The following is a 20,761-nucleotide window of genomic DNA, read 5'->3' as shown; positions in this document are numbered from 1 at the left end:
ACCCATCAAGGGTTGATTGCTCTAATTTATCTATCCTCTCTCCTAAACCCTTGACTTGCGATAGTAACGGTTTCAAGAGGCTGTATACCTTCTCAAGGATGTTTTCAACTGTTACTAAGTCAGAGAGCTTAGAGGCCTTGGGAATGTTGACGTCTGTGTGTAGCCCCGTGGGAGAGATCTGAACATCCCTGTCTGCATCAATTTCATTCACTATAGGCGTACCCCTTATGGTTGTCGTACTCATTCCAGAACGACTTCTTGCTCTTTGATAAAGAGCGGCCTGACTCACTAGTCTACCCTTTTTGCGTTTTCTTGGCTTTTTGCTGGAGGGCCTAGTCTCCTGCCTAGTGTCAGAGGTTTGAGTGTTGGGGGACGCCCTAACTGGCTCCCCTTCTGATATAACTATGGTGGGCGCGAGAGGGTTTGGGGACTCTGGATCACTGATTGCTTCGCTTGGGAGATTAGGTGATAATGGTATGGATAGCTTGCTGGGGCCATCATCTTCCACTGTGACTATAGGGAGAAGCGCGACCAGATTTTCCAGCCTATCTATGTTTTGCTCTATGCCAGCCAACTGAGGGGGGTCTGTGAGAACACCTGGCACACTGGGTGGGGAAACAGATTGGGCCCGAGTACAGGCCGGTGTAAGCGACTGAGCGGCAACCCCCAGAGATGAACGTCTTGAGGGGAGGTATACCTCAGATAAACGTCGCTCAGACATGGCAATTTCCTTTTCAATCACCGCCGCCACCCTGGTGATGAACCGGTCCATAGTTCCTATAACAGGGCTCGCGGCATTTGACCCCTTATCAGCTTCGCTCCTAAGAAGCTTTCCAGAGCGTGTAGACATGGTTTCGGGAAACAGAACGGACGACACACCTGGTGAATGTACTCACTGTTAGCAGGAGGAAAGGGACGTGGCCCAGCCCAGCCTTGACAGCCCCTGACTGCCACAGACTGCCCGCCCTTTGCTCGGGCTTCGCTCGGCGTCCCGCTCGCGTCCCGCGGAGCGCTTGACAGAGCGTTAAATCAGAGAGCGTTGCAGGCGGGGGGCGTGGCTGGTGGTGGGCGCGTCCGCTCGCGCAGCTGTGAGAGCAGGTACTCCTGGATCTTCGAGTCCCTGCAACAGCGCCAACGCCGGTTTGATGTTGCTCCCAGCGCCTCCAGGAGCCCAGCGCCTACAGGTTGTTCTCACCCTCCTTGGTCCGCGAAGCGGCACCCGCGGAGCGGGTGCGGCGAGGGGCAGCGGCAGGCAGGAACACAGAAGACAGTCCCTGGGTCAGCGGGACGTGTGGATGGCTCCCCAACACAGCGCTAGTCACTTTCTGCTCTCAGGTAGGGTCCCGGGGAGCACTAGAGACACGCGCCTTTTCAGGCTGGCCAGGCGGGGGGCGTGGCTGGTGGTGGGCGCGTCCGCTCGCGCAGCTGTGAGAGCAGGGACTCCTCGATCTTCGAGTCCCTGCTACAGCGCCAACGCCGGTTTGATGTTGCTCCCAGCGCCTCCAGGAGCCCAGCGCCTACAGGTTGTTCTCACCCTCCTTGGTCCGCGAAGCGGCACCCGCGGAGCGGGTGCGGCGAGGGGCAGCGGCCGCAGGAACACAGAAGACAGTCCCTGGGTCAGCGGGACGTGTGGATGGCTCCCCAACACAGCGCTAGTCACTTTCTGCTCTCAGGTAGGGTCCCTAATAATTGTCAGATCCAGTTATTGCACCAACACCTGATTGACTCTGATCTGACCTCTCCATAAGAATTGGGAAAGAAGGCAGACAAATGGGTCCGAACCAGGGTGAAGCAGAAGGTCCAGAACCAAGGTGGTGATCAGAAGAAGCAAGCCCAAACGGGTTGGGAGAGAGGAAAACACCAGAAGTCTTCTCAAGGTTCCCAAAAACGTTCTAATGATGGGGGTTCCCAACAATCTTAGAAAAAGGAGGGCCCAAAGAAACCTTGGTACAAAACTTGTAAGGTTAATTCTCACTGGACTAGTGATTGCACCAAGAAGGAGACCGCTCCAACCACTGTTGCCCCTAAGGCACCTGCACCCCCTAGTACAGTTAACAGTGGTGGTTCTCAACCCAAGGCTATAATGGGGTTTACCCTGGGTACTGAGATGGACTCTGGCTTAGTCAGAATACCAACTCGTGCTGTTTTTGTCTGTGATGTGGACATGGCTTAGTCCTCTACTGTGAGTCTCAATAACTTGGGCAAGTACAGGCATACACCTTTAATCAATAACAAAGTGGCTCAGGCCTACAGAGACACATGTGCCAGTGTCACCATGATGCCTAACTTTGTGGACCCTGGTCAGATAATACTAGGTGATAATTACCTAGTGACCAATGCAAGCAATGTCACTACCACCCGTAGTTGGGAAATTGTTAATTTCTCCTGGGGAGGGGTAACTGGCCTCAAAAGAGTTGTTGTTAGTTCAGATCTCCCTGTAGAATGTCTGCTTGGCAATGATCTGGAATCTTCAGTCTGGTCTGAAGTGGAGTATAGGACTCGTGCAGAAATGCTAGGTATATCAGCAGATGTCCTTGCTGTGACCAGGTCACAGGCTAAAAAGTGCAACGCTTAACAGGCCCTGGATCCTGAAACTATGGACCAGTTGCCTACCAAGAGAAAGAGCAGTAGGGTTAAGGTAGTGCCTACCCCCTGCCTCAGAATGAGGATCAGCCTTCTGAGGAAGCTGATAGTGAGACCCAAGAGGAACTGTCCTAGAAGAACTTGAGCCTGATCAGGTTGAGTTTCTTGGGACAGGGGGACCTTCAAGAGCAGATCTGAGGCAGGCGCAGTTGGACTGCCCTTCTCTTGAACCCCTCAGACAGCAAGCTGCTGCTTAGGCTGCTGGTAATGCTACAGGTACCCATAGAGTGTATTGGGTTGAAGGACTCCTTTATTCACAGGCTAGAGACCCCAAGCCTGGTGCTTCCAGGAGGTTGGTCATACCTTTGGCATTCGGGGGCTTCCTTCTTACCTTAGCCCATGATATTCCCTTAGCAGGACATCTTGGCCAGAACAAGACTTGGGACAGGCTTGTCCCTCACTTTCACTGGCCACACATGTCAGAGGATACCAATGAGTTTTGTCGCTCCTGTGACACCTGCCAAGCCAGTGGCAAATCAGGTGGCACCACAAAGGCCACCCTAATACCACTACCTGTGGTGGGGGTTCCCTTTGAAAGAGTTGGGATTGACATTGTTGGACCAATGGATCCCCAAACAGCATCTGGGCACAGGTTTATTCTGGTGGTAGTGGATCATGCCACCAGATACCCAGAAGCTATTCCCTTACGGACCACAACAACCCCTGTTGTGGGAAGAGCCCTCCTGGGAGTTTTCTCAAGAGTGGGCTTTCTGAAAGAGGTTGTCTCAGACAGAGGTGCAAACTTTGTCTGGATATTTGACTGCTATGTGGAAAGAGTGTCGAGTGAACTACAAGTTCACCACACCCTACCATCCACAGGGCAATGGTCTGGTGGAGAGATTCAACAAGACCTTAAAGGGCATGATCAAGGGACTCCCTGAAAAGCTTAGGCGAAGATGGGATATCTTGGTCCCACAGAAGGGGGTTGGCTACAGCCCTTTTGAACTTCTATTTGGGGTCCCTGTAAGAGGACCCCTTTGTCTGGTGAAGGAAGGATGGGAGTTACCTTTCAAAAAGCCTAAGCAAGACATTGTGGATTATGTACTTGGTCTCTGCTCCCGGATGGCAGAGTATATGAAAAAGGCATCTAAAAACTTTGAGGCTAGCCAGGAACTCCAAAAAGCCTGGCATGACCAAAAGGCTGTGCTGACTGTTTACCAGCAAGGGCAGACAGTGTGGGTGTTGGAGCCAGTGGCCCCAGCAGCACTCTAAGACAAATGGGCTGGACCCCACACTATTGTTGAGCAAAAGGGAGAGGTAACCTACCTGGTTGACCTTGGAACTCCCAGGAGCCCCCACAGGGTGCTTCATGTCAACAGATTGAAACCATATGTTGACAGTGCAGACATGGGCTTGCTCATGGCTACAGATGAGGAACAGGAGGAGGAGAGTGCCCTCTACCAGACCTGCTTTCTCAGAACCCTAATGATGGTTCAGTTGATGGAGTGGCCTTGGCAGGCAGCGTCACTGACCAACAGCAGCAGGACTGAAGACACGTTCTACAGTCCTACAGACATATGTTTTCTCTGACTCCATGTCAGACAAGCTGGTGCACCCATGAGGTGGAGACTGGTGACAGTCTGCCTGTCAAGAGTAAAATCTACAGGCAACCTGACCACGTCAGGGACTGTATCAGGACAGAGGTCCAAAAGATGTTGGAGTTTGGGAGTTATTGAGCCCTCAGAGAGCCCTTGGGCCTGTCCTTGTGCCTAAACCTCACACCCAAGATGGTAAGATAGAGATGAGGTGTTGCGTGGATTACAGAGGTCTCAATGCTGTCACTAGGACAGATGCCCACCAAATACCAAGGGCAGATGAGCTCATTGACAGATTGGCTTCTGCCAGGTTTTGAGCACATTTGACTTGGCAGCTGGCTACTGGCAAATCAGACTAGCTGATGATGCAAAAGCCAAGACAGCATTCCCAACCCCAGGAGGTCATTATCAATTTGTGGTAATGCCCTTTGGTCTGAAGAATGCTCCTGCCACATTCCAAAGGTTGGTGAACCAAGTCCTCTCAGGTCTGGATGACTACTGGGCAGCTTATCTTGATGATATTGCTGTCTTTAGCTACACTTGGGAAGGTCACCTGATCCACCTGAAGAATGTTTTGGAGGCCCTGCAGAAGGCTACCAAGTGCCAGATGGGACAGAGCAAGGTTATATACCCGGGTCACCTAGTAGGTGGATATCAGGTTCAACCACTGGAGAGCAAGATCCAGACCATAAAGGACTGGACTCATCCAACCACCCAGACACAGGTCAGAGCTTTCTTGGGCCAGTCTGGTTGTTACAGGACGTTTGTTAAAAACTGTGGGTCCATTGTGACTCCTCTTAATGACCTCGCCTCAAAGAAAATGCCAAAGAAAGTTCAGTGGCAAGTAAGCTGTCAAAAGGCATTTGATGACCTGAAGGAGGCCATGTGCACTGCACCTATTCTGCAAAGTCCAGATTACTCCAAAGAATTCATTGTCCAAACAGATGCTTCTGAGTTGGGTGTGGGAGCTGTTCTTTCACAATTGAATGTAGATGGTCAAGACCAGCCCATTGCTTTTATTAGCAGAAGTCTGACCCCTAGAGAGAAACGTTGGTCAGCTATTGAGAGGGAGGCCTTTGCTGTGGTTTGGGCCCTGAAGAAGCTGAGGCCATACTTGCTTGGTACTCACTTCAAGATTCAGACAGACCATAAGCCCCTCTTGTGAATAAATCAGATGATGGGTGAAAATCCCAAACTGCTTTTGTGGTCCATTTCCCTACAGGGGATGGACTTTACTGTGGAACATAGACCTGGGACTGACCATGCCAATGCAGATGGACTCTCCAGATATTTCCACTTAGAATATGAAGACTCAACTGGTCAAGGTTAGTTTGATGTCCCTGCGTTGGGGGGGGGGGGGGATTGTGTAGGAGAGTAGGGTCTGCCTCCTATGGTCACCCCCACCTTTTACTGTGATTTACTGTTTTTTCGACTTTAATGTGGCTGTGGGCATGCTAATCAGACCCACAGCCCAGCTGTTCTCTCTCTAAATTGATACCATATACTTTAGGTAGATACCTGATTGGGTATTGGGTCACCTCTGTGAGCCCCTGTATAGTGTACCATAGGTACCCAGGGCATAGGTGCATCCAAGGCCTACCAGGGGCTGCAGCATGTATTATGCCACCCCTGGCTGGCCATCCAAACTGACACCACAGGCTGATCACTCTGCTTGGGTAAGGTGGTGTAATCACCCCTTACTTAGATATAGTATTCCTATATCTAACCTTATATATAGACACATATTCACCTATAAGTCACTCCTATGGCAGGCCTCGACAATCCTGGAGGCAGAGTGTTTGGTTTTATGTGAGAGGGTGCTCTGGCATGAGCTGAGCCCCTCAGCAGCTTTCGGAACCATGTCCTTATAGCTGTTCTATGATCTAGCCATAACATATACTCTTAAGTGCATTATAATCCTCGCGGTTAAATGCTAACTTTGACACCTTACACAACATGTTTTGATAAAGCCAAACCAAACGCTTTGGAATACTACCCCCCGCCAATTCTGGCGGCGGGGGTAGCATTTCCCAGGTCCACCTATAGGAGGGACCTAGCAGGTAATCCAGCCCCTTAGTTTAGTATAATGTTAGGAGCTCTGTCTAGAGACATTAGATTACCCTGGAAAGAAAGTAAGAAACAGAACTCTTGGACTTCGACATTCTATGCTGACTAGAAGACTGAAGAATATCTCCCTTGTGGTCAATGAGTGACCACCCTGTTCAAACAGGCACCACCAGTAACTTGCTGGTTTGCTTTGTCGACGCTCCAGCGGGAACAGGACGACTCAGTGACTCAGAAACTGGACTTCCAGACTTCTCTGACTTCGATCCACAGCAAAGCTGAGACCTGTGGCGGACACGAGAGACGTGGGACCGCTTATCCCGGACTACCTGCACTTTGCTAATTGTGCAACGACCAAGGCACCCTCACAGTTGTGCAGTGGGGTAAGAGAAGCCCCAGACCAGAGCATAATTTGCACCAGAGCTCAGCTCTCCTCACTCCACGAGTGCCGCATGGGGCCTGCTCCTGCATTTCAGCTCGACGCATCTTCCCGTTTGCTAGCCCGTTGGCTTGATTTTCCAATGCTTGCCTGGTTTCTCTGGGCTTGCTCCATCTTCCCTCCAAAAGAGAAGCGCCTCACTGGTCTGACCTGAAGCCAATCTTCACTTCCTGCCTGGGTTGTGGTTACCAAGGCTTGCTGGGTCCAATCCGGATACCGACACCGCAGTCACCTACATCCTTTGTGGGACAGCTCGAATCCAGCTCCTGGTCGTCGTTGACGCCTCCTGGTCCTCGTGGCTGCAGAGACGAGCTTCACCTCTTCACCTGTTTGCATTTCAACATCACCTGGTTCTATCCTGGTCACTGGCTAGGGACCCAGACTCTGCCCCCTCTGCTTTCAGGTTCTTCACTGCTTCGATCCACCCTTGGATCCACCCGGATACTCTTACTTCGGCCTCCTGTTGCACTTCTTTTGCAGGTCTCCATTGAAAGCATCTACGAAACCCGACACGAAAAGACTCCTATGCACCCGGCCTCCCTGGGTGAGGTAACTAGAGTACTCCGGTGCTCCCGTGGGTATTGACTATCCAAGTGTTCTAGTTTAAAGGGGTTTTGTCTTAGTCCACTCGGAAGTGCCCTTAATCAGTAACTTTGTGACTTCTTTGTTCTCCATTGAAAGTCAATGAGAACCTGCGCCTGTGTTTAGACACTGCAGGCGCTGTCCATGGGTCTCCTACTTCCTAACATTTAGTTCTGTAGTGTAGCCCCAGCGATTCCTTAGGCCCTAGGCCTATTCACTATTCTTGAAGTGGTTCTTATACCACTTACTTAGTATATGGTTCGTGAGGCCCCAGGGCAGAATTGTATTTGTGCAACTTATAGTATGCTAAATGAGTAACTTGTAATGTATTTCGATCACTGACCTCATAAAGAGTTCAGAGGGGTTGGGTTAGTAATAAATACATATATATTTGATATATACCTTGTGTAGTGTCCTTTAATTTGGTATTTAAGGGATTATATATGGTAAAACAATTGGCTTCCCATGCTCTCTGAAGTTTTAGCCTAAGACTGCTGGTCCATGCTACCACTAGGATAGCTTGTCTATAACGTTCACTTTACAACCACCACCATAAGGGTCGTTTAGACTGTTGCAAGGTGCCCACTAGAATAGTGGACATCATATACCAGGCTAACTTCTCACAAGGTGTACTCCCCATGAACTCCTGGTTCGCCGGGCATATGTCCAAAGGGTACCATCCCTGGGTTGAGGAGCCAGGATCAAGTGTTTTTTGACCTGGACGTCAGGGCAACTGTAATCAGTGTCCTGACCGGTTTGCCTTCTAGGGGTACCACTCCAGAGGGGTGGTGCAGGCCTAGTCAGGATCTTTAGGGTCCCTGGCTGAGTGTGGTAGTACTACCCTGAGAATAGGTCGGCCCATCTTAAGTGAAGGGACCCTGCTCTTCAGAATGGAGGGTATAATTGATGGAGAGAGGTCCTGAACTGGTGGGTGAGTAGTGTTGTTGTGGGTGCTTCTCCTGGGAGAGTGCAGAACCCCAGAAGGAGAGGTAGGGTGAGGTAACGCTTTGCCCGTGACCTTTGATCAGCCTGAGGGACCCGACCCTAGGTTGAAAGATCGGTGGTAGTTTAGAACTACACTGAGAGGGAGAGTGGAGAATGGCTATTATGTGCCAGGGGTTACTGCCCCCCACTCTGTGCTTTGGCAATGACCAATGACATCAGGATGGCCTAGGGTCTGGTCCTGGCCGTGGACAACTAGGGAGTACCAGTGGGGTAGCCTAGTTGGGCCTGAGAGTTTTTTTTCAGAGGGAACCACGTGGGTTCAGAGTGTCGTAGAACTGGAGGGTGTCCCTGCAGTGCAGGCCCGCGTCCGTGTTCTATCGAGCGAGATTTAGGGATGGCCTAGCCGCAGTTGCCCGATGGATGACGCACAACTGCCTTCAATTGAATGCCGGGCAAATGGAGGTGCTGCTCCTCGGTAAAAACCCCTGCTACTGGAGTGATCACTGGTGGCCTTCCTTGCTTGGCCCCATCCCCTCACCAAAAACTCTGGTAAAAAACTTGGGCGTCTGGCTGGACTCCGCACTAAACTTCCAGACCCACACAAAGAAAGTGGCAGCTACTTGTGTGGGCCTGCTGAGGAGCCTCAACCCGATACTCGGTTTTTTCGACTCTAAAACACGCCAGCTAATTGTTCAATCCACTATCCTTTCTCGTTGGACTATGCCAGTGTTTTATTTCTAATTAAACAACAGGGGGTGGTGATGGACAGAGTTTCTGAATTAAGCAGAATACTCTCACCCAGTCAAGAGATCAGGGCTTAATCCAACACCGTTTTTTAGCTCACTGCACCATCCCAGCTCAGAACCTGGCTATATGCAAATTAGTCTGTCCCTGGCCCAGTGCATCATGGGAACAGGACAAACCAAACTACCAAGCCAATTCTTTCACTGGGAAAGAAACAAGCTTCCGGGGACCGGTTTCTGGCATTTCAGCCGTCTTCGGCCCGGCTTGCTTGAATCCTGATGGTGCAATGAGCAATGGACTCACGTCTGAGTATACCCTTCCACGCTTATGGTGGACAAAATAATTAAACAACAGGGGGTGGTGATGCACAGAGTTTCTGAATTACGCAGAATACTCTCACCCAGTCAAGAGATCAGGGCTTAATCCAACACCGTTTTTTAGCTCACTGCACCATCCCAGCTCAGAACCTGGCTATATGCAAATTAGTCTGTCCCTGGCCCAGTGCATCATGGGAACAGGGCAAACCAAACTACCAAGCCAATTCTTTCACTGGGAAGGAAACAAGCTTCCGGGGACCGGTTTCTGGCATTTCAGCCGTCTTCGGCCCGGCTTGCTTGAATCCTGATGGTGCAATGAGCAAGGGACTCACGTCTGAGTATACCCTCAAGCGCTGGGATGCTTCCGAGTAGCCATGCGCTATATAAGAACCTTCCAATTCCAATTCCAATTCCCTTCCACGCTTATGGTGGACAAAATAATTAAACAACAGGGGGTGGTGATGGACAGAGTTTCTGAATTAAGCAGAATACTCTCACCCAGTCAAGAGATCAGGGCTTAATCCAACACCGTTTTTTAGCTCACTGCACCATCCCAGCTCAGAACCTGGCTATATGCAAATTTGTCTGTCCCTGGCCCAGTGCATCATGGGAACAGGGCAAACCAAACTACCAAGCCAATTCTTTCACTGGGAAGGAAACAAGCTTCCGGGGACCGGTTTCTGGCATTTCAGCCGTCTTCGGCCCGACTTGCTTGAATCCTGATGGTGCAATGAGCAAGGGACTCACGTCTGAGTATACCCTTCCACGCTTATGGTGGACAAAATAATTAAACAACAGGGGGTGGTGATGGATAGAGTTTCTGAATTAAGCAGAATACTCTCACCCAGTCAAGAGATCAGGGCTTAATCCAACACCGGTTTTTAGCTCACTGCACCATCCCAGCTCAGAACCTGGCTATATGCAAATTAGTCTGTCCCTGGCCCAGTGCATCATGGGAACAGGGCAAACCAAACTACCAAGCCAATTCTTTCACTGGGAAGGAAATAAGGTTCTCGGGGACCAGTTTCTGGCATTTCAGCCCTCGCTCATTGCACCATCAGGATTCGGCTGAAATGCTGGTCCCCGGAAGCTTGTTTCCTTCCCAGTGAAAGAATTGGCTTGGTAGTTTGGTTTGCCCTGTTCCCATGATGCACTGGGCCAGGGACAGACTAATTTGCATATAGCCGGGTTCTGAGCTGGGATGGTGCAGTGAGCTAAAAAACGGTGTTGGATCAAGCCCTGATCTCTTGACTGGGTGAGAGTATTCTGCTTAATTCAGAAACTCTGTCCATCACCACCCCCTGTTGTTTAATTATTTTGTCCACCATAAGCGTGGAAGGGAATACTCAGACGTGAGTCCCTTGCTCATTGCACCATCAGGATTCAAGCAAGCCGGGCCGAAGACGGCTGAAATGCCAGAAACCGGTCCCCGGAAGCTTGTTTCCTTCCCAGTGAAAGAATTGGCTTGGTAGTTTGGTTTGCCCTGTTCCCATGATGCACTGGGCCAGGGACAGACTAATTTGCATATAGCCGGGTTCTGAGCTGGGATGGTGCAGTGAGCTAAAAACCGGTGTTGGATCAAGCCCTGATCTCTTGACTGGGTGAGAGTATTCTGCTTAATTCAGAAACTCTGCCCATCACCACCCCCTGTTGTTTAATTATTTTGTCCAAAATAAGCGTGGAAGGGTATACTCAGACGTGAGTCCCTTGCTCATTGCACCATCAGGATTCAAGCAAGCCGGGCCGAAGACGGCTGAAATGCCAGAAACCGGTCCCCGGAAGCTTGTTTCCTTCCCAGTGAAAGAATTGGCTTGGTAGTTTGGTTTGCCCTGTTCCCATGATGCACTGGGCCAGGGACAGACTAATTTGCATATAGCCGGGTTCTGAGCTCGGATGGTGCAATGACCAAAAAACCGGTGTTGGATCAAGCCCTGATCTCTTGACTGGGTGAGAGTATTCTGCTTAATTCAGAAACTCTGTCCATCACCACCCCCTGTTGTTTAATTATTTTGTCCAAAATAAGCGTGGAAGGGTATACTCAGACGTGAGTCCCTTGCTCATTGCACCATCAGGATTCAAGCAAGCCGGGCCGAAGACGGCTGAAATGCCAGAAACCGGTCCCCGGAAGCTTGTTTCCTTCCCAGTGAAAGAATTGGCTTGGTAGTTTGGTTTGCCCTGTTCCCATGATGCACTGGGCCAGGGACAGACTAATTTGCATATAGCCGGGTTTTGAGCTGGGATGGTGCAGTGAGCTAAAAAACGGTGTTGGATCAAGCCCTGATCTCTTGACTGGGTGAGAGTATTCTGCTTAATTCAGAAACTCTGTCCATCACCACCTCCTGTTGTTTAATTATTTTGTCCACCATAAGCGTGGAAGGGTATACTCAGACGTGAGTCCCTTGCTCATTGCACCATCAGGATTCAAGCAAGCCGGGCCGAAGACGGCTGAAATGCCAGAAACCGGTCCCCGGAAGCTTGTTTCCTTCCCAGTGAAAGAATTGGCTTGGTAGTTTGGTTTGCCCTGTTCCCATGATGCACTGGGCCAGGGACAGACTAATTTGCATATACCCGGGTTCTGAGCTGGGATGGTGCAGTGAGCTAAAAAACGGTGTTGGATCAAGCCCTGATCTCCTGACTGGGTGAGAGTATTCTGCTTAATTCAGAAACTCTGTCCATCACCACCCCCTGTTGTTTAAGTGTTTTATTTCTAGGCGCAAATAAAGCAGAGATAACACGGCTGCAACGAGTTCAAAACTCAGCGGCAAGGGCCGTGGTGGGCCTGCCCCGTAGATGTTCCGTTAGAACTACCATTCAAAGACTTCACTGGCTGCCAATCGAATCTCGGATTCAATTTAAGGCCCTTATCACTGCTTTTAAAATTCTTAAATCTGAATGTCCTGAACTCCTTCGCCCATTCTTGGTACCCTACACTCCTCAGCGCAATTTGCGCTCTTCAGGTCAACACCTTGTATCAGTTCCTCGATCTAAGCTCTGCCGAATGGGTGGCCGCTCCTTCAAAGTTTTGGGGGCCAAACTTTGGAACTCTCTGCCACTGCACATTCGTTCCCTGAATAACTTGCTTGCCTTCCGTAAGGCAATTGAAACTCATCTTTTCCCTATGTCCTAGGCCTCTCGCTGCTCCTTCCCTTCCCCCTCAGCTGTTATTTCATGGTTTAGCGCCGGGACGCCCCGTTGCTGGGGCAGCTGTTTGTGCTCTAACAAATTTTTAACCTAACATAACATATCGACCGAAGCAGGGAAGCCCATCAAGGTAGTGATTGGTCTACCCTGCGTTTTGGCTGGAAGGGGGTTGTGTTGGACTTGACCCTTTTTGCAGGTTCACCTCTAAACGTTTTTCTTTTCTTCCAGCCTTTTTCTCTGTGTAGTGTTAGTGGTTTAAGGCCGCTGGGCACTTTAGCCCTGTGGTCCAGTGTATAGTGCATGCGCTCTCTGTAACATTTAGTGGGTGTGAGAGTTGCCTGCCCTCCCATAGGAATGCATGGGGGATTCCCTGCTCAGTGTGTGTCAGTGGTAATTCCTGTTATGAGAGTAGCAGTATGGTCAAGTCTGGTATGTATGAAATTGTGAGAATAAATGCTGCGCAATGGTGTGCACAGATTTATTATGACTATGTGAAAAATTCCACTTTTAGAAGTTGGCATTTCTTTGTGCTATGTGTCCGCCTGCCTGATGTGAATTGCATGTCTGGTTTTGGTGAGACAGGGCAGGCTGAGCCAGACGTGGGTTGAATAGAGAGATCTGCAGTTGGAGTATGGGGAGGGGGGGCCCTTTGATCTGAGCAGGGCTGTGCCTGGCAAGGTGAATGATGGCTCCACCTCTCACTGTGCGGCTGATGGCAGACCCCCTCTTCCTCAAAGGCAGGATGCAGCCTTGTAAATAGAGTGCTCCAGGACCACACCAAACTGGTGCTGGCTGGGTTCAGTGACTTGTGACTTTTGAGAACAAACAGCCTGATTCATCAAAGACCCGTTTTGCGAGTCTTTAATAGCTATTCATAAGGAATCGCTATTACAGACTCGCAAAACGGGATTCATGTAGGAATCGCAAAATAAAATGCGATTCCTACACATTCCTTATTTGCGATTAGCAAATTGCTAATCACAAATAAGGAATTACTCCCCATTCATTCCTATGGGCCAAAAGGCCCATAGGAATGAATGGGGAGTATTCCTTATTTGCGATTAGCAATTAGCTAATCGCAAATAAGATAGCGATTTAAAGGGTGCAAGGGGTGTCCAGAAGACACCCTGTAGCACCCCTCAAATGCAAATTTAAACAGGTGTTGCGCACACACATGTCCAAAGGACATGTCTGTGTGCAACATGCAACTTAGAAAAATGCTTTTAAAAGCATTTTCCTAAGTTTTCGCTATTTACCACGAGGTTTGACATCGCGGTAAATAGAGGCCCGAAATTGCAATTTCGCAATTTGAAATTGGATGATGAATTGCATTTAAGGAATCTCAAATAGAGATTCCTTAAATGTAATTCCTCGCAAATTTGCGAATTCGCTATTACCGATTTTTGCATTTGGGATGATAAATCCCAAATGCAAAAATTGCGCTCGCAAGGGGCCAGATTCTGAGAATCTGGCCCTTTGCGAGCGCAATTCACCTTCATGAATCTGGCTGAAAGTCTTTTGGTGGTATAAGTAAAGGGGCTGTGACCCCATGAAATATTTCAGTTCCATGGTGCTCTTCTAGGATGGTGTGCTGTTCCTGATCCTGCTGGGGCATGCTGCTGCCCAGGAGGAACTGCCATGAGGGCTTGCCTCCCTGGGCCCTGCATTGCCCCCTTGATTGCTGAGGACTTTTGCTTTTGGAGCTATGGCTCCCTGCGCTCGGTCAGCGCTATATTTTAATTCTTTCCTGGAGGAAGAACGTGTTACTTCTGGATGCCAAGACGAACCTCCGTCCATGTAACTAGAGGGAAAGGACTTTGAAACTTTCATCCATCTTGCTGAGGCAACTACCCAAGGGCCTGAATTGAGCTTGCCTCCTGCTGAAGGGACATTAGACTTCACCCAACAGGCTCTCAGGTGAGGCCTCTGTTGAGAATTCCAGATGCTCTGGTTCTACTACAGGTAACGCGGACTGAAAGTCACCGTTATCGCTATTGTGGGCCGCCGCAGCTGAGGAGCTGTTGCCGCAGAGAGCCTGCATTTGCCTGTGTTACCAAAGTCCTCATTTTCGCTATTGTGGGCTGCCACAGCTGAGGAGCTGTTGCCGCTGAGAGCCCGCATTTGCCTGTGTTACCAAAGTCATCGTTATCGCAATTTTGGGCCACCGCAGCTGAGGAGCTGTTGCCGCTGAGAGCCCGCATCTGCCTGTGTCTTCAAAGTCCTCATTATCGCTCTTTTGGGCCTCTGCAATTGAGGAGCTGTTGCTGCTGAGAGCCCGCATTTTCCTGTGTTACCAAAGTCATCACTATCGCTATTTTGGGCCGCTGCAGCTGAGGAGCTGTTGCTGCTGAGAGCCCGCATTTGCCTGTGTTACCAAAGTCATCAATATCGCTGGTGTGGGCCGCTGTAAATGGGGAGCTGTGGTGCTGAGAGCCCGCATTTGCCTGTGTTACCAAAGTCATCAATATCGCTATTGTGGGCCGCCGTAGATGGGGAGCTGTGGCGCTGAGTGCCCGCCTTTGCTGTCCTACGAGAATCATCGCTATCGCTATTGTGGGCCGCTGCAGCTGAGGTGCTGTGCCGCTGAGTGCTCGCATTTGCCATCCTACGTGAATCATCGCTACCACTATTGTGGGCCGCCGTAGATGGGGAGCTGTGGCGCTGAGTGCCCGCCTTTGCTGTCCTACGTGAATCATCGCTACCACTATTGTGGGCCGCTGCAGCTGAGGTGCTGTGCCGCTGAGTGCTCGCATTTGCCATCCTACGTGAATCATCGCTACCACTATTGTGGGCAGCTGCAGCTGAGGAGCTGTGCCGCTGATTTCCCGCATTTGCAATACTACAAAAATCATTGCTATCGCTGTGGGTCGCTACACCTGAGGAGCTGTGCCGCTGAGTGCCCGCCTTTAAGCCCCGTACTTTCACAGCTGTGCAGCAGGTCTGCGCAATTGCACACATGGATTCTGCTGCATTGGCAGCCCCCCTGACACTTTGAACATAGGGCATTTTGAGCCCCTTTGAGAAGGCCGGTTGGCAGGGGGTCTGTTAGGTTTGTAGGGCCCTAATGTGATGCATGTGGTGCTAGATTTATGTAGTATGATTTATGCACCCTGTTTTATGCCTCTAAATGTGGTTTATGATTATGAGGTTTTGCATACTGTATTTATGTTTAAGTTATCCTCTATTGTGGTTTATGCTAGTGAGATTTTTTCCTAAGGTGAGCTATGCTTAGGAGGTTATGGTCTAATATGTTTAGGCTTATGAGGTTGGCGCAGGATATATTTCACGCCTAATGTGATACTGTGCATAATATGATTTTTGTTGCAGGATGATGCTGAGTTCAGTGTTTGCCAGTAATTGCTGGTTGTGTTCTATGCTTATTATATGTTCCCCATTTACTATCTATACTAAGTGATGGTTCTGACAGTGGTCCAGGTGGCCCTGTGATTCGTTTATAATCTCCTGTAATTATTGCCCAGTGCCAGTTGGCACAGTGTATATTGTATGATTACTATTCTAATGTGTGTTTTGATAATACAAAGGCTATTTTTGATAAACCCTTGTGTGAAGATCCTTTTGTGATGTGCGTAGTATTTTGTTGCTGTGTGGGTTGCGCAAATGCTTCACACATGGCCTCCGGGATACGCCTGACTGCTCTTTCCAAGCTACCAAGTGGGCGAGCAGAGGTTATCTTTGGCGTGTAACTCCCTTGCCCTGACTAGAGTGGTACTTTCTTCCTAGATAAGGCTCAAGCCCTAGCCAACCAGAAATCTCATTTGTAAAAAGTGTCATCTATCGGCTCGATTGACATCCACCAGCTGGTTGGAGTCACATGTTGGGAGCCTTCACTAAATATTCAGTGATGACAAAATAGTCGTATGTCTTCCGGGAGCAGCGAAAACATTAAGTCAGATACCATGGTAAGGTAGAAAAAGACAAAAAGCGCACACTTCTTGGCGGCAGGGATATCGAAGGTATATCACTGGCTGTGATGAAATCTCTATTATAAGTGCTGCAATCTTCCAACAAATGCTTGAACCATCCCTAGGAATGCGGCAAAGATAACTTAACAAACAGCAAAGTAAAGACATGAGTTAGAACTTCAGCTGATCCAGTGTGAACAGGAAAGTATTGTCAAGAAGAGTATGAATGGAGCTGCATTTGTTATATACTGCCTGAAGTGTTACCTTTATTACATACATCTTGAAGAGTTTCCTTTGTTATATACTTCCTGAAGAGTTACCGTTGTTAAAACTGAAGTGACTGTAGCATATAGCTGATCCATCTCTTTTTCCACAATGTCTTCTTGTTTAAATGAAATCTTGACTATGTGCGTCTTCCTAAAGCTCTACCTCTAGCGAATGGGTGCTACGTGAGTGCCCTTTCTTAACTAAGTTATCACCTCCTTTTCTGAATTAAGATGTGGCATGTTCAATAGAACGTTTAGTTACATATCTGTGTATGGTGAAATATCTCTTGGTTACTTTAAAAAATGGTAAAGAAGAGATGTCATTTACAAATAGTTAAATATTGTGTATTTACATTCTCTTACATTTCTATTTAGTGATACATCTCTTTACATCCAACAGGATCCAGCCTTGAATGCACAAATGATTATGAATAATGACAATAATCGTGTAAATCTGCAAAAAAAACGTCAGGAAAAAATGAGCTCCAATATTCAGGTAAAGAGCTGCACAGTCAGAGACTGAGGAACCTGAACATAAACTGATAGATCCTGGAAGAAGCAGTCAAGAGCAATTCAGTGGATATAAGAGTCTGAGCTGTGCACCTCCACGCCACATGACGAAGAAATGACCTCGACAAAATTAACGCAACAATAACAACTAACCATTGCCTGTATAAACAAGTCTCCAAGCTTTGATCGTTCAATAGGTGTGAGGTGGATACAGCATTGCTCTGTTTCCTGTAATGATGGCAGACCACCATTCAGTGTGCTAGGTATATTGTAAACTATTTCTGGCTAAACCACAGGAGAAATAGAAAAGCACAATGAAGTGGAGCCAGACAACTGAAGGGTAAAGGAAAGAGAGGGTCTCTGATCTACAAGACTGTCCCAATTTGCATCGACCTGAAGGAAGACTAAAATTCACTTGTAAATATGCAAAACCATTCCGCAACCTAAAGAAATAACCACATACAAAGAAGCTTTACTTGCCACAATTATAATGTATGTAGTTGGTGAGTCTTGTATTTCGTTGTGAAATCTGAAATCAACCATCCAAAATACCACACACATACAGGGAGTGTTTGAATAACACAAGTGATTTATCAACCATGTTAGCTCCTCAGGAAACGCACTCATGGGATGCAGACAAATATGAACCTGACCCAGAGACACTAACCAAGAAAGAAAAATCATACCCAAGCAGCAAGAGGTTTAGTTTGTTATCATCACTAAAGAGCAATCAGCAAACACACACAGGAGAAGCAACGTGTAATTGCAATGAATGTGTAAAGAACTTTAGCCAATTAGCACTCCTAAAAGATCATCAGCGGACACACATGGGGGAAAAACCATACCATTGCACTGAATGTGTAAAGAGCTTCAGTCATTTATCACAACTCCAAGTTCATCAGCGAACACACACAGGGGAAAAACCATACCATTGCACTGAATGTGTGAAGAAATTCAGTCTCTTATCAAATCTACAAACACATTTGCGAACACACACTGGGGAAAAACCATACAATTGCAGTGAATGTTTGAAGAAATTCAGTCTCTTATCAAATCTACAAACACATTTGCGAACACACACTGGGGAAAAACCATACCATTGCAATGAATGTGGAAGTAGTTTTAGGGATTCCTCATCTCTCAGGAATCATCACCGAACACACACCGGAGAAAAGCCATTCCAATGCAGTGAATGTGTGATGAGATTCAGTCAGTTATCGTGTCTCCAAAAACATCAGCAAACACACACAGGGGAAAAACCATACCATTGCACTGAATGTGTGAAGAGCTTCTGTCGGTTATCACACCTACAACTACATCAGCGAACACATACTGGGGAAAAACCATACCATTGCAATGAATGTGACAAGAAATTCAGTCAATCATCAATCCTACGAAGACATCAGCGAACACACACAGTGGAGAAACCAGTGAATGTGTGAAGAACTTCAGTCTTTTATCACATCTCAAAATACATCAGCGATCGCACACAGGGGAGAAACTATTCCATTGTAGCGAATATGGAAGTAGTTTTAAGGAATCTTCAAAATTAAGGAATCATCAGCGAATACACACTGGAGAAAAGCCATTCAAGTGCAGTGAGTGTGTGAAGTGCTTTAGTCAATTATCAGACCTTCAAAGACATCAACGAACACACACAGGTGAAAGACCCTACCACTGCAGTGAATGTGGAAGTAGGTTTAGTCGTTACTCAGCATTAAGGAATCATCAACATACACACACAGGGGAAAAACCATGCCACTGCAGTAAATGTGGAAGTCGTTTTAGTGACCCTTCAACATTAGGAAATCATCAGCAAACACATTTAGGGGAAAAGCCATTCAAGTGCACTGAATGTGCAAAGAGCTTTAGTCGATTATCAATTCTACGAAGACATCAGCAAAAACATACAGGGGAGAAACCATACCATTGCAGTGGATTTGGAAGTAGTTGTGGAAAGGATTTTCAGCTTACTACAGGGATTAGTGATTAAACCTATAAACACAACACACTTGAATAAGTTTAACAAGCACAGACTGGAGAATATTTGTAGCGGGTTTTGGTGTCCGGCCGTTTTGTACAACAACTGGTTCAATGACAGCTGCTCGAGAACAATGTCCAAAGGCACAAGAAGTCAAAGTAGGAAAATGTGACCTGTAACTCTGAGAGTAAATGCTTGCAGTGCACAACATTTATCTCCAATGCCCTGACGCAGGAAAAAATGATGCTCATTTCGATCATCACATACATATGTAAAAGCACCCACCATAGCGGCACTTCCCCAGAGGTGTCCAATATCAAGCTGGACCCTTGGGAAATTTGCTGACTATGTAAATGATTCACGGTGAGATTAATTGCATATGAATATATTTTAGATGTTTCTTATTTACAGAGAATCACCCAACCAACTCCAAATTGGTGAAAGGACAGAATCCGTGCATGATGGTAAAATTATTGATCAGAGAGAGTTGTTGAAAAGTTTAGTTCTGAATAGGTTTCTGAAAGCTTGAGGGTTAGGTAAAGATTGAATCTTGAGCAGTAAAAAATTCCAGCTCTTAGAGTCCAGAACTATCGACTCCCTGCTTTACATTTCTTGTACCATGGCACTGGAAAATAAATCTGGATTCAGAAGTAAAGGAACACAAAAGATAATATTGCCTTCCACCGAGGTCATTTTAACAAAGTGCTGAGTCCGGGAAGTTCTTCCTGCTGCCAACCATCATCACCACCACCACACAGCCAGTGAGGAACATCAGCGAGACTGCTCTTCAGCACACCCATCCTTATACATAACACAATACAGGGATTTGCTGCAGGGTAAAACTCACTTTACTTTCACGTTAACAGCAACACGTTCTAACCTGAACAAATTATATTTAGGAAGAAGTGGTTTGTATGGCCATTAGTGGCATAATACATTTGAAACCCAATACTTTATAAATCTATATTAATGATACATAACCAAACATCCAAACACCACCCATGTATGGACATCCAAGAGCCTTTAAAAACCACACTACAGAGGTGTATACCAGGATCAAACTCAATTTACTTTTAACGTTAACATGAACTAAATTATGATACAGCAAGAACAGTCATGATGCTATGAATTGTACATAATGATGACTAGATTTTACATATTACTAACAAATGTATGTTTTTTGATGTGTAATAAAAAATGTATTTGCATTCATGGTATTTGACTGCTGATTGTATGGAAAGAGATGGGTTTTTTTTTTAAGTCCTCATCGAGCAAAATCCCTGAAGGTAAGGAGGAGTCAAAGGCCCCAGTGTCTATTCAGAGCTTTGGAAGTAGGGGGCCCGAGTTTGTCCAGATAAACACAGTTTCTGGTCTTGTCCTTTTGGGGCCTTCTTTTGTCCAAACCGAAAGGTCACGATTTTCAACAGTGGAGGAAGCTAGTCATTATGACTACTCTGGTCAAGTAGTTAGTTTGACATCGTTGTTTTCTTTGCCTTAATCATTGGACCCTCTGTTATTTTGTAAATTATACCTTTCCCACAAATTCCAGAATCAGTTTTTCATTGTGTGTTTCTTTTGAGTTTCAAGCTTATATACCCTTAATACTGAATTAAGCCAGTCTGTGTGTTTTGGGGGAGATGGCTTAACCCAGTTAATACAAATCACTCTTCT

The 20,761-nt window shown here is 47.4% G+C and overlaps 1 pseudogene across 1 annotated transcript in view; it reads left to right on the top strand.

Annotated features, from left to right (window-relative positions):
* Nucleotides 1–20,298, top strand: part of LOC147659630 (uncharacterized) — a 173,094-nt pseudogene extending 152,796 nt beyond the window's left edge. The window contains exon 3 of the transcript XR_015307197.1: nt 17,937–20,298. The product of XR_015307197.1 is annotated as an uncharacterized LOC147659630 (transcript). The remainder of the gene's footprint in view (nt 1–17,936) is intronic.
* The last annotated feature ends 463 nt before the right edge of the window (nt 20,299–20,761 follow it).

The sequence above is a fragment of the Lissotriton vulgaris genome, unplaced genomic scaffold, assembly GCF_964263255.1.
Source record: "Lissotriton vulgaris unplaced genomic scaffold, aLisVul1.2 SCAFFOLD_557, whole genome shotgun sequence".
Classification (NCBI taxonomy): Eukaryota; Metazoa; Chordata; class Amphibia; order Caudata; family Salamandridae; genus Lissotriton; species Lissotriton vulgaris.
Note: the sequence above shows the minus strand (reverse complement) of the source record. Positions and strands in the feature narration are given on the sequence as shown.